Source organism: Mandrillus leucophaeus, unplaced genomic scaffold (assembly GCF_000951045.1).
Source record: "Mandrillus leucophaeus isolate KB7577 unplaced genomic scaffold, Mleu.le_1.0 Scaffold146, whole genome shotgun sequence".
In the NCBI taxonomy this organism is placed as follows: domain Eukaryota; kingdom Metazoa; phylum Chordata; class Mammalia; order Primates; family Cercopithecidae; genus Mandrillus; species Mandrillus leucophaeus.
In genome coordinates, this window is record NW_012101432.1 from 1,185,086 (window position 1) to 1,199,251 (window position 14,166).

The window sequence follows — 14,166 nt, forward strand, 5'->3', positions numbered from 1 at the left end:
GTTTCACTCTTTTTGCCCAGGCTGGAGCGCAATGGCGCAATCTCGGCTCACTGCAACCTCCCCACCTTCTGGGTTCAAATGATTCTCATGCCTCAGCCTCCCAAGTAGCTTGGATTACAGGCGTGTGCCACCACACCCAGCTAATTTTGTATTTTTTTAGTAGAGATGGGGTTTCACCATGTTGGTCAGGCTGGTTTTGAACTCCTGACCTCAAGTGATCCACCTGTCTCGACCTCCCAAAGTGCTGAGATTACAGGTGTGAGCCACTGCCCAAGGCCTATTTTTTTAGTGTTTTTTTTTTTTTTTTTTTGAGACAGAGTCTCACTCTGTCGCCCAGGCTGGAGTGCAGTGGCCCAGTCTCAGCTCACTGCAACCTCCACCTCCCGGGTTCAAGCTATTCTCCTGCCTCAGCCTCCTGAGTAGCTAGGATTACAGGCACACGCCACCATGCCTGGCTAATTTTTATATTTTTAGTAGAGACAGGGTTTTACCATGTTGGTCACGTTGGTCTCAAACTCCTGACCTCTGATCCACCCGCCTTGGCCTCCCAAAGTGCTGGGATTTCAGGCGTGAGCCACCGTACTGGCCTCTATTTTTTTAGTTTTTAAGACAGAGTCTCACTCTGTCACCCAGGCTAGAGCACAGTGGCGCGATCTTGACTCACTGCAGCCTTGACCCCCGAGGCTCAAGTGATCCACCCACCTCAGCCTCCTGAGTAGCTGAGATTATAGATGTGTGCCACCACGCCCAGCTAATTTTTGCATTTTTTTTGGTAGAGACTGGGTTTCACCACGTTGCCCAAGCTGGTCTCGAATTTCTGAGCTTATGCAATCTACCTGCCTCGGCCTCCCAAAGTGCTGGGATTACCCATGGGCGCCACAACACGCTCAGCTACACTTGTTTTTTGTTTTTCCATTTTTTTCGAGATGGAGTTTTGCTCTTCTTGTCCAGGCTGGGTTGCAATGGCACAATTTTGGCTCATTGCAACCTCTGCCTCCCGGGTTCAAGCGATTCTCCTGCCTCAGCCTCCCGACTAGTTGGGATTACAGGCATGCGCCACCACGCCCGGCTAATTTTTGTGTGTGTGTGTGTGTGTGTGTGTGTGTGTTTTCTTTTTTTAGTAGAGATGGGGTTTCTCCATGTTGGTCAGGCTGGTCTCCATCTCCCAACCTCAGACAATTCACCTGCCTCGGCCTCCCAAAGTGCTGGGATTACAGGCGTGAGCCACCGCGCCCAGCCTACACTTATTTTTAAATCACTAGCTTGTTCTAAAAAGCCATCATTACCATCAACAAAACAACAAAATTTCCAACTGTATTGATAATTACTTCTAAAAAGAGAAATCTAAATAAAAATTTATCTCATCTCACCCTTTAAATTTATATCATTTGGCATACTCACAGTTCCTAATAAGTAAATATGAGTTAAACTATTAGGCTAGAAAAGGATATGTCAATTAGCTGGGCATGGTGGCACATGCCTATAGTTCCAGCTACTCGGAAGGCTGAGGCAGGAGAATTGCTTGAACCCAGGCGGTGGAGGTTGCAGTGAGCCAAGATCCGGCCACTGCACTCCAGCCTGGGCAACAGTACGAGACTGTCTCGAAACAAAAAAGAGAAAAGGACACGTCAAGAGTGGCCCACTCTACAAAAATGTGGCTCATACTCAAGTCAGGTATGTGTATGTTTATGTATGTTTGTGTGGATAATCTTGTTTTCAGATCTTCAAAATTTCCCCCGTATACAGCACAGAGCCTGCATATAGCAGATGTACTTTACTGGATACATTGCAATGAGCATCTACCATGAGTGGTAGCACAAATAAAACTTTCAAGATTAACCTTGGAAAATCTCTTCAGTGGCTTTTTTTTTTTTTGAGACGGAGTTTCACTCTCACCCAGTTTGGAGTGTAGTGGCACGATCTCGGCTCACTGCAACAACCTTTGCCTCCCATGTTCAAGTGATTCTCATGCCTCAGCCTTCCGAGTAGCTGGAATTATAGGTGCCCACCACCACATCCGGCTGATTTTTGTATTTTTTTTTAGTAGAGATGGAGTTTCACCATGTTGGCCAGGCTGGTCTTGAACTCCTGACCTCAGGTGATCCGTCTGCCTCAGCCTCCCAAAATGCTGGGATTACAAGCATGAGTCACTGTGCCCAGCCCCTTCAATGGCTTATAAAGTATAGTAACATCCTTCACCAAGTTCAACACAGCTAGGTTTTTCTCCAACAATGGATCAGATTGCTATTTGGTTTTAGTTGGGAACCAGATGAATCTGTTGGCACTTATTTACAGGCCAGATGTACCCTAAACACTTATTTTTCAGACTCTAGCATCTCATTCAGCCTCACCTCTGAGAGGTACGAAGAAAGTAAAACTAGCCAAGCTGACAGTGGGTCCATGACCCTCCTCTTGCCAGCTCTGGGACCTCAGTCACCAAGTGGATGAGTGATTAGAACAGCCACTATTGAAAGAGTTATTTTTTTCTTTCTCTTTCTTTTTGGTGGGGAGCGAGAAGGGCCAAAGGCACACAGTTGAATTTGTATCATGTATGTTATGACTCTACAGTAAACATTTATTGAATTAATAAATGTTTGAGATGGTTTTATTTCGTTCAGTTGCTCTATTGACTTTTGTGTGAATGTTAGCTATTTTTCCCTGCTGAAAAAATAACAATGGCTTTAAAGTCTTTAAGTAATGGCAAAGCATGTAGAAAAGGCTAAAAATCACTTTTAAAAGGAGAGAAAAAAAGTCTAGACTACTTGAAGGCCTGATCATAAATATTCTGAATTTCCTAGGGGCACAATATATAGCAATACTGGCAATTTTAATACCATCACTAATCATTTCGAATACTCTGACATCCTTTCACTGTAATATTTGTGTATTTAGTGGAAACTTTCTAAAAAGTCCTGTCACTAGCCAACAAAAGTCATTTCATAGTTATGATGTAATTGTAAGGTAATATTTCAGGGCTGTCAAGATCAAAGACTTGAAATATGACTTACAAAAAAAAAAGTTCAGGAGAGACCCCTCTGAATAACCTTTTAAAGGCCCTAAAGCAATGGCATCTTGTCTTCTGTTTTCCTTAGGGTTTTGGAAACAGAATCATACAAAAGATACATTCTCCAGAGGCACATGAATTAAAATTAAAGAGTGAAAATAAATAATCCTAGAGGAAATTTCTCCCTCTGATTGAAACAGTGGGAAATAGCTGTACTCAATGCATTGGCAATAAAAATAGGAAAACTGTACTCAAATTGTGAATTGGGCCCAATATCAAGATCTGAAAGTGGATGTCATGAAAACCACTTTATGATTATTACATTGACTGAAGGAAATATTTTTATGTGTAGAAATTATCTGTCTAGGTTATCTTCCTGGTCTATATGATACAAAACTAGACATCTTTAAAAATTAAAATTCCATTTGTGCATTTTTCTTTTTTTTTGTAGAGACGGACTCTTGATATATTGCCCAGGCTGGTCTCCAACTCCTGGCCTCAAGCAATCCCAAAGTGCTGGGATTACAGGTGTGAGACACTATGCCCAGCTCTTTCTGTACAATTAAAGCCAAATTGATGTGTAAGTGTTTCTGTATTATTGCTGTTAATAATTGATCTGGTCTGAATGAGCTGATTCCTGGGTGGATTCAGAAAATTATTTTTCTTCTGCCTGTCTAAGGGGATGAAGAAATGAGATGTAGGCTGGGCGCAGTGGCTCACGCCTGTAATCCCAGCACTTTGGGAGGCCAAGGTGGAAGGATTGCCTGAGCCCAGGAGTTCAAGACCAGCCACAGGCAACATGGTGAAACCCATCTCTACAAAAAAGTAAAAAAGTGTAAAAATTAGCCAGGTATGGTTGCTTGCGCCTGTAGTCCCAGCTGCTTAGGCAGCTGAGGTGGGCGGATCACTTGAGCTCGGAAGGTAGAGATTGCAGTGAGCTGGGATTACACCCTAACCTGAATGACAGAAAGAGAACCAGTCTCAAAAGAGAGAGAGAGAGACAGAGAGAGAGAGAGAGAGAGAGAGAGATGTCAAGTTGTAATTCTCCCTTGTAATCCTCCAACTCCCCCAAACTAAAAAAAAAAGAAAAAAAGAAAAAGAGAGAAAAACAAACAATAATTATTCACATGTAAAGCATTTTTAGATGATGATAATTATTTTAAAAAAAAATCATGATGTGCCAAACCCTTTAAAAGAAAAAGTAAGGAAAAAGAACTGTTGGTGGTACTTCCCTCCCTCTGGTAAGTCAGAGTGGGATTCCCACCCAGGGGCTTTTGTTTGGTTTTGTTTTTAAGAATACTGATCCCTAGGGATGAAACAATTAACTGGAGATCATATATAAGTTAAAAAAAACCTCTCAATTATATTTTTCCTCCAGAAAGATATAAATGTTTGCTTTTGTCAAAGGTTTTGCCACCTCCAGTGAAAAATTGGAATTGGTACAATGTGCTCTGCACCCACCTGAAACTTAGATAAGCTACTTCCTAGGAGAGATATCTGCCAAGGGTTTTTCCAAGGTACTTGTCACCTGATGGCTATCCTCCCAGCCAAAGGACAAAGATGTTAATAACAACTGTAGTCATGGTGATAGTAATAATAGTATAGAACCACCACAACAATAGTACCTACCATTTAAGAGGGTCTGCTACTATGTGTTAGACACCAACATTGGCAATTTGCACATGTTCTTAGTTTGTTAATCTTCACAATGCTCCTTTAATGAAGAGTTCAGTATTGCCATTTTACAAATGAGGAAACTGAGCTCAGAGGTATTAAGTAGTTTAATGTCTCATAATATGTGAGTAGTAGAGCTGCAATTTGAACAGCTGTGTGATTTACCCACACTCTTTTATACTCTCCTTGCTAATGCTCTAGCCAACCGATATGGCTATTTCTTGGGAGAGCCAAAGAAGCGGGGAGAGGGCATCTGGGAATTTTTCAGGAGGACTGGAGAATAAATGACTGCACTGTCCCGGCCACTGCTTCACTAAGTGCTGAAAGCCAGGCGCATTCACTGTTTAATCCCAGTGTCAGGCACAGAGGAAATCAATAAATGTGAAGTGAATGAAGATAATGGAGGCTAGTTATATTTGTTCTGAATGGAACTGAATTTTAAAACGGCTGTCATATCAACAGTCAGGGTGCCTCAATGTCTGTATAGGAGGGGTTTCAGGAATGGCACACTGGTTGAAAGGGGGCCCAGGTAGACTGTCCTGGAGCATGTCAAGGGGCAGGTAAGTGGCTTTGATAATGGTGGTAATGGTAAATAGTGACGATGACAACTCAGGATGCACTGAAGTCCTCGCAATACTGCTCAGCATGGAGACTGAGGGTCCTATCCAGCCCAGTGATGGGTCAGTGGTTGCATGGCCATGAAGAGCCTACCACAGACATTACAGGGGGGCTGTGGAGGACAGGAGGGATTGGCCTGGTGCCATTCCCCACCGTGGTCAGCTCTCTGCAGCCAGCAGCACTGCAGCTGGGCTGCCCAGGGTGTTTCCTGCTACGCGATGACAGTGTGATGGAAGAGTCAGCGCTTTGCAGTCCTGCAGCCCTGCCAAACACTGGGAACGTGCGTGTTCACATGCAGTCAGCTGCGTTCCCGAGAACCCACCCAGCCTAGTGGGGCCCACAGACAGGGGTGGGAGAGCCGCCTTCCCTAATGTAACATCTTAGCGCATTAATCACAAGCAAAATCAAAGCAGTTTTCCCCAAACATAAACCTTTGTCGATGACATGGGTTCAGAACGGGCTGCAGCAGGGTCCAGCTGGACTCGCCGGCCCCGTGTCCATGGATGGAATCAAAGAGTACAGAGGATGTAGGAGATAAAGTTTCTCTGTTAGGGAAGAGTTTGAAACTGGCTTCAAAGGAAAGAGAGGGGTGTTATTGTTGAGGTTTGGGTCTCAGAGGAAGACATCATTCCAGCTGAACACTTAAACCAAGCCCACAGAATTGGAAATTCTAGACTTTCTGGTTGGAAGCACCTGGAGGCCCAGGTTTTACTGATCTCTCTTCTCTGGGTTGCAGCAATTTTTTTTTTTTGAGACAGAGTTTTGCTCTTGTCACCCAAGCTGGAGTGCAGTGGCGCGATCTCGGCTCACTGCAACCTCCGCCTCCCGTGTTCAAGTGATTCTCCTGCCTCAGCTTCCCGAGCAGCTGGTATTACAGGCTCCTGCCACTACACATGGCTAATTTTTTTTTTTTTTTTTGGTATTTTTAGTAGAGATGGGGTTTCGCCATGTTGGTCAGGCTGGTCTAGAACTCCCGACCTCAAGTGATCTGCCTACCTCGACCTCCCAAAGTGCTGGAATTATAGGCATGAGCCACCCCACCCAGCCAGCACTTTTAATGTGTCTCTCAGAGGGTAGCCCTGGATTAAGCAAGAGCTTCTCCCATTCTCTGGAAGTTTCTTCTCTGCAATCCAACCTTCCTTGCCAGCCTCTGAGTGTATTATTATTATTATTATTATTATTATTCTCGCTCTGTTGCCCAGACTGGTGTACAGTGCAATCTCGGCTCACTGCAACTTCCACCTCTGGGGTTCAAGCAATTTTTGTGCCTCAGTCTTCTGAGTAGTTGGGATTACAGGCGCGAGCCACCACACCCAGTTAATTTTTGTATTTTTAGTAGAAACAGGGTTTCACCATGTTGGCCAGTCTGGTCTCGAACTCCTGGCCTCAAGCGATCCATCCATTTCGGCCTCCCAAGGTGCTGGGATTATGGGCATGAGCCAACATGCCCAGCTTCTCTGAGTGTTTTAAATCCAGAGATCATTTTCTTTCTTGCTAGGCATCTATCTGAGTTATTGTGAGTGAAAGCACCCTGTAAATGCAAATGTACTGTACAAACAGGAATGTCCTTGAAGATGCCTATATTCTTAGAGCCTAGAACTGTGCTGACCTGGAGCACAAACATAGTGAAGATCTGTCAAGACCTGGTCCGGTGGCTCATGCCTGTAATCCCAGGACTTTGGGAAGGCTGAGGTGGACAGAATGCTTGAGCTCAGGAGTTCAAGACCAGTCTGGGCAACATGGCAAAACCCCATCTCTACAAAAAATAGAAAACAATTAGTCTGGCCTGGTAGCATATGCCTGTGGTCCCAGCTACTCGGGAGGCTGAGGTGGAAGGATCGCTTGAACCAGGGAGTTCGAGGTTGCAGTGAGCTGAGATTGCACCAGTGTACTCCAGCCTGGGTGACAGAGCGAGACCCTGTCTAAAAAAAAAAAAAAAGAAAGAAAGAAAGAAAAAATCTGTTGAATAAATAAAACGATTGGAACTTGGAATGGCTCTCTTGTTGGCTGCTGTGAAAACTGTCTCACCACAGCCTGCTTCCAGTTTTACTACATTTGCCTTGTTTCTATAAGCAAGAAAAAGTGAGGATGTCTGATGAGACATGTCCACAGAGGCAGGGTGTTACATGTAATCTTTCCCAGAGAAAGAGAGGCCATCATAGCCCAGGAAGAGTTCCTACTTTTTCTTTCTTTCCTGGGCAGCCTGGTTATCATGTTTCTAGGGAGAAAAAGATATTTCCCAGAACAGCCCAGAGAAAAGAATTAAGTAAAACTTGGGCCTCTGGGTGCTTTGAACAAGAGGCTATTGGACTTTTGACCCTTTAAATTCTACCAAATTTTGGGGGGAGTACTTTCTCACTTATGAAATATATCAAAGTGGGACAAACATATAATAAAATTAAGCTCATAAATTTAACAAACACATGTGCTTGCTCTTAGAAGCCTCTAAACTTTATGCCCAAGTTTCGATTTTATCTGTAACTATAACTTTGTTTTCACTAGAAGGGGAAGTTCCTCCAGCAGAGGGTAATTTAATTTTGCCAGTCACCAGACACACTCTGCTTAGACTTGGAATCTTTTTAAAATGGTAGCTTTCTATCAATCACCTACCCAAAGCATGTTTGGATTATGGGCTCTTCTAGATAGGGGCTGTCTGCTTATTGATGATGTGGTGACCAAGGGGGATGGACCACCTTATCTGTGGCAGCTTCCCAGAGGAAATATGATCAATATCCATGTGTTAATTAGCCGGAAATGACTTGGCCACTGCTCTCTTGCCACGCGGTCTCCCCAGTCCCCTTTCGGTTCAACACTCCCTTCTCTGTGAATGGCCGTCAGACGCTGAAGGGAGAGAAGAATTCAGCAACAGTGAAAACATAACTTTCCACTCCATCACAAGAAGCCAAACACAGCAACCATATTCAAAGAGTTCTTTGTCCACAAGATAACGTTTGAATTGGAAACTTGTTTAGCCAGATTCTCTTGTTATGATTTACTGCTTCATTAGGTAGGGGCAGGGACAGACACGATCCATCCTTTAAATAATAGGAGGATTCCCACAGGAAGGTTCAACAACTCCAAATGTGTATTAAAAAAAAATCCCTCCCTTTCTCTGCACCTCAGCTTCCAAGGTGGAAAAATGTGCCTCTGACTGCTTGCGGGTGTCCACTTGGGAGAAGGGATTCATGCCCAAATAACCACAGACAAGAGCGTGTGACTTTCAAGTTTGGAGAGGAAAAAGTAGCCAAGATTAGTCATATTTAGAATACCTTCTCTCCCAGGGTTTCAAGGCGGGAGCAGAGACGGGAGGAATGGGAAGAGAAGGAGAGAAAAGACGACAGACATCTCTCTCCATTCCTGGGAGAACAATCGCCTTTGTTCACAGCAGGCTGAGAGAGCTGCTTGGGAAATGCCGGATCTGGGCTCAGGGCAGGTTAGAGCCTGTGTGTACGCGTGAGGTCTCCCGGTGACCAAGGGCCCAGGTGGGTGGGCCTGGAATGCTGATACTGGAGCGGGGCTGAGGGGGTGTGTTGGCCCATTGTCTGCCCACCTGCACCCAGAGCTCCCCACTGTGTCGCCTCCTCAAGCCCCCTGCAGCATTCCCGGTGGGGGATGGAGGGAGCAGGGATTTCCTGCCTCCCTCAGGAGAGCCTGGTTGGCTTTTAGGGATGGACTGATATTCCAATTGCCCAGTTGTGGGGGAGTTGGCGGGGAGGAAGGGTCTGGTCCAGGTTGGGCCATAATTACCTGGGGAGTTAAAAAGGAAAACAAAACAAATTCCTGGGGCCCTTAAGGTCTTTTGAATCTGAATCTCCATGGAGATCAGGCTTGAGATCTCCATGGAGATCCGGGTATTTCTCATGCTACTGATGGGAAACCGATGACTTGTAAGATGCCTTTTAGCATGAATATAGTCTATGCTTTGTCTTGAACCTGCTAATGCATGTGAACTAGTTGGGAATTCCAAATCTAAAAATTGGCCAAACTGCTCTGGGGCTTGCATGGTCCCCGGGGGCAACCTCCTGCAACTAACGTGTTTCCTAAGATGGGTTTGGGGAGGCCTGTTCACCTGGAATCCTTCAACCTCTGGACTCCTAGAACATAGACTGATAGAGTCATCGGGCTTATGTTTTCAAGGCCTGGTGTCTTGGAAAAGTCAGGCATGGTTGATTGTAGACCCAGGTCAGCTGCTGGGAAACCGGAGAGAATGGGACTAAGAAGCCACTGACATGGTGAAGACCAGGATGTCCTGCACAGCAAGGCCCCTCCAGGCTCCATCTCATCCCTCCTCCTGGCCCACCTGAGCTCTTGGGGGTGGCCCACCTGCTCCCTTCCCTGCTTGGCAACCTCCCCTCTTTGCATTTTGACTTTTTCCCTCTAACACCCCTTTTGTTTTTTTCTTATGATTTATTTATTCATTTTATTTTATTCCTCATGCCCCACTCCCTTTTCTCAATTCCTTTGGCAACTATTCTCATGTCCTGAGAGTAGATCTTTTGGTTTGTGTGTGGTCTTGCAAAATGTGTATTGCTGTTTTGGTCATCAATTCATTCAACAAGTATTTGTTGAGTACCTGCTTTGTGCCAGGCATTCGGGGATACATTAGTGAACAAAACTGACAAGGATCCCTGGAATATGTATTCTAACAGAGGATGCAACACAATCATCTATACACATAAAAAGACAAAAAATTATCAGTATGTTAGAAGTTGGTAAGTGCTGTCGGAAAGAATAATCCAGAAAAGGGGATCAAGAGTACTGGAGGGAGGAGAGTTTGGGCAGGATGCTGTATTTTTAATTCACATATATAGTATTAACTACATATCTCATTTTATCTTCTGCTTTTTTTTTTTTTTTTTGCTTTAGCACCAAATTTTAGAGATTCTTGCAAGCTGCTATGAGTGCGTTTAATTTGTTGCTTCTAACTGCTGTGTCATATTCCATCATTTGTGTTTACCACGATTACTTATTCACCCACCCGGAGATGGATGCTCCGATTCCTCCCAATTCCTCATGCAATCTGCATTATTGTAGGTTAGAAAATGTAGTTGGGATCAGCTCGGCATGGTGGCTCATGCTTGTAATCCTAGCACTTTGGGAGGCCAAGGCAGGTGGATCATGAGGTGAGGAGATCAAGACCATTCTGGCTAACATGGTGAAATCCTGTCTCTACTAAAAATACAAAAAAATTAGCCCGGTGTGGTGGTGCATGCCTGTAATCCCAGCTACTCGGGAGGCTGAGGCAGGAGAATCGCTTGAACCTGGGAGGTGGAAGTTGCAGGGAGTTGAGATCGTGCCACTGCACTCCAGCCTGGCAACCAAGTGAGAAAGAAAGAGAAAGAAAGAGAGAGAGAGAAAGAGAGAGAGAGAGAGAGAGAGAGAGAGAGAGAAAGAAAGAAAAGAAAGAAAGAAAGAAAATGTAGTTGGGATCTATACAGAATGGAGTTACTGTATTATAAATTCTGCCTGTACTTAATTTTACTAAATGTGCCAAATTGCTCCCCAGAGCTGCTGCAACAGCCCACACTCCCATCAGCATGTACAAGGGTGCCTATGTCCCCCTAACCCTGCCAACACTTGGTATTATCCAGCTTCCTGGATTTTTCCTCCAGAGCATTCTGGCTTCTGTTATTGCCTCTTCTGTTAAAATAACCTTCTGTCATTGCTTTCCATGGCCCTGTACTCACTTCAGCTCTCATTCTCACTCCCTCCTCTCCGCTTCCTTCTGACTGCTGACATCTCTTGAATGTACTGCTGAACTGTCTGTTTTTCTACCTCAAGGTTCATTCCATTTGGGCTTCATATCCTGAGGTGAGAATTCCCACATCCTAGTTACAAGGAACTGTCCTAATGACTATAGACTATCCTGTCCTTCCCTGGTGAAGCAGTTTCGCTTCTATGCCATTTTCATGAAGTCCAACCCTGAGTAGGGCCTGCAGTGGTTTCATCAAATCTAAATTCTCCCAGCTGCCTTCAAGACTTCAACCAATTTGGCCTGCTCTTCTCCCACTACTTGAGCGTTTGCACATATTCCTCCCTCATCCAGAACTCGCCTCTCTCCCACTTTTCCTAGATCAGCCTGGCTCATCCTGCTCTCAGCAGAGTTTCGCTTTCTCCTCTCCTCTCGATTCTCAGATAGGTGGCCCCCAGCACTGCGCTCTGTACTCGCCCTGTTGTAACAAGTCTTCAGCCTCCTTGTTGCAGACACCACTAGCCTCAAGCTCTCTGGTGGAAGGACTGTATCTTATCCACTGTCATAGACCCAGGACTGACAATTCAATTGATATTCATTGACTAAGTGAGGGAGGGAAGGAATGAGTAAGTGAGTGAAGACTGTCCATCTCTCACACATATGATTGTTGCCAGCATCAGGTTTTCATGCCTACTTGAAATAGTTCTCTCCTTGTTTTAGTCCACTCAGACTGCTATAACAAAATATCATAAACCGTGTAGCTTATGAACAACAGCATAAGCTATGTTATGCAGTTCTCACAGTTCCGGAGGCTGGGAACTCCAAGATCAAGGGTGATTTGGTGTCTGGTGAGGGCCTACTTTCTAACTCTTGAACAGCACCTTCCTGCCGTGTCCTCACATAATGGGGGTGAGGTGTCTCTCTTGGGCCTCTTATTAAGGCACTAATCCCTTTCCTAAGGGTGGGGCTGTCATGACCTAGTCACCTTCTAAAGGTTCCACCTCCTAATACCATCACCTTAGGGGTAGGGATTTCAACACAGGAATTTGGGAGAGACATTCAGACAATAGCACTCTTCTGCACATTCATCTGCTTCTCTTGTTTTTCAAAATTTGTTTTAAAACCCAGCAACTACGTAAGTCTTACCCATACCCCTAACCTGATTGCTATTTCTCTCTTTCTCTTTTTTTTCTTTTCTTTCTTTTTTTTTTTTTTTTTTTGAGATGAAGTCTCACTCTGTTGCCCAGGCTGGCATGCAGTGGCATGATCTTGGTTCACTGCAACCTCCACCTCCTGAGTTCAAGAGATTCTTGTGTCTCAGCCTCCCAAGTAGCTGGGATTATAGGCACCCACCACCATGCCTGGCTAATTTTTATATTTTTAGTAGAGACAGAGTTTCACCATGTTGGCCAGGCTGGTCCCAAACTCCTGACCTCAAGCAATCCGCCTACCTCAGCCTCCCAAAGTGTTGGGATTATAGGTGTGAGCCACGGCGCCCGGCCCGCTCTGTCTGTCTCTCTCTCTCTCTCTTTTTTTTTTTTTTTGACTCCTGCATTCTTTGTTTGTAATACTCTGGAGCCAGTTTTCCCATTAGACTTAGGGTTTGTGAATGCCTCTGGCCACATTATAGAGAAAACAGACTCTAATGGGTCTTCCTGCTTTCACCTCTCATCTGCTATATTCCGTCCTTAAGGAGTTTCCTAGAGATTTTCTCTGCAGCCCATCCTCTTACGTTACATCATTTGTGACAGTGATTTGTAACATTTGTTGCTTTACATTCTCCAGTATCCATTCATCTATTTACCCAGGTTATAGTTCCCAGGCTTCCTTTAGAGAAACCACCTCTCCTTTACTTTCAGCCCACCTTCGGAGGTGGTGGGGAGACAGCATGGGATGTAATCCTCGACCAATCAGTCCATTCATTCCCCAGGCTACAATGATTGGTTAGCAATGTCATATGATCCAGTCAGAGCCAATGAGACACAATGAGGCTTTTGCGGGGACTAGAGAGAGAGAGAGAAGAAGAGCACTTTCTCCTGCTGGACTTAACCTGAAGGGATGTCAGGTCTAGAGGTTCTAGCAGCCACCTTGTCACCATGGGGAAAAAGACCATCTGAGAAGGAAGCCAATCCCGCAGAAGTGGATCCAAGATACAGGAAGAGTGAAACTGGTCTTCTAAAGCTGTACCTGAAGTCACCTTACTCCTGCCATTTTTTAGTACATGAGTCAAAGCTGTTTTTGGGACCATGGTAATTCATTATTTGGTATTTATATTTGATGTTTAATATTGAATAAGGAGCAGGATATTGTGGTGGGAAAAAAAGCAGTGAACCAGGAATAAGGGTTTCAGACAAACTCATCTACTAGCTAGCCACGTGATCATGGTCAAGTTATGACACCTATCTGAGTGTCCAACTCCTCGTCTGGGCAGTAGGGAGCTGGACGAGATCAAGGCTCACATCGCACCAGTATGTACCAGCCCCGCGCTCCAGCTGCCTTCTGGTCTGACACGCCACTTGTTAAATATCTTAAATCTGGACCAAATAGGCTCAACATTCTTGTACTTCTATTGTTCTTTGATTTTAGGCAGGGAAAATCTGATCCTTTATAATCCCTGAAATTCACATCCAAGCACACCTCCTATAAGGTGCAAGAAGAAGCATGTTGTATTAAAACCGACAAATAGAATATTTCTACTCCCCATACATGATTTCTGCCCTCACTAAGTTTCCTGTAGATTCATCTTGCCTCAGTGGTGTCTGATTGAGGAAAAAGAGAAAAAGTCGGTCTAGGCCTCAGCCTGGAGCATGACTTCAGGCATGTGATTTATCTGTCATTACACTGTGGGTGGAGATGACAAAGAAGATAATTCATGATGACATCAGTAATGGAGTTGCGAAGTTTTTTTGTTTTGTTTTGTTTTTGTTTGTTTTGCCTAGATTCTGAGACTTTATAGATTTTTTTCTTTCATGTGTTTAGAATTTTAAGTTTTTTTTTTTTTTTTTTTTTGGAGACCGAATGTCTCTCTGTCACCCAGGCTGGAGTGCAGTGGTGTGATCTTGTCTCACTGCAACCTCTGCCTCCTGGGTTCAAGCAATTCTCCTGCCTCAGCCTCCTGAGTGGCTGGAATTATCATTACAGGCATGCGCCACCATGCCTGGCTAATTTTTGTATTTTT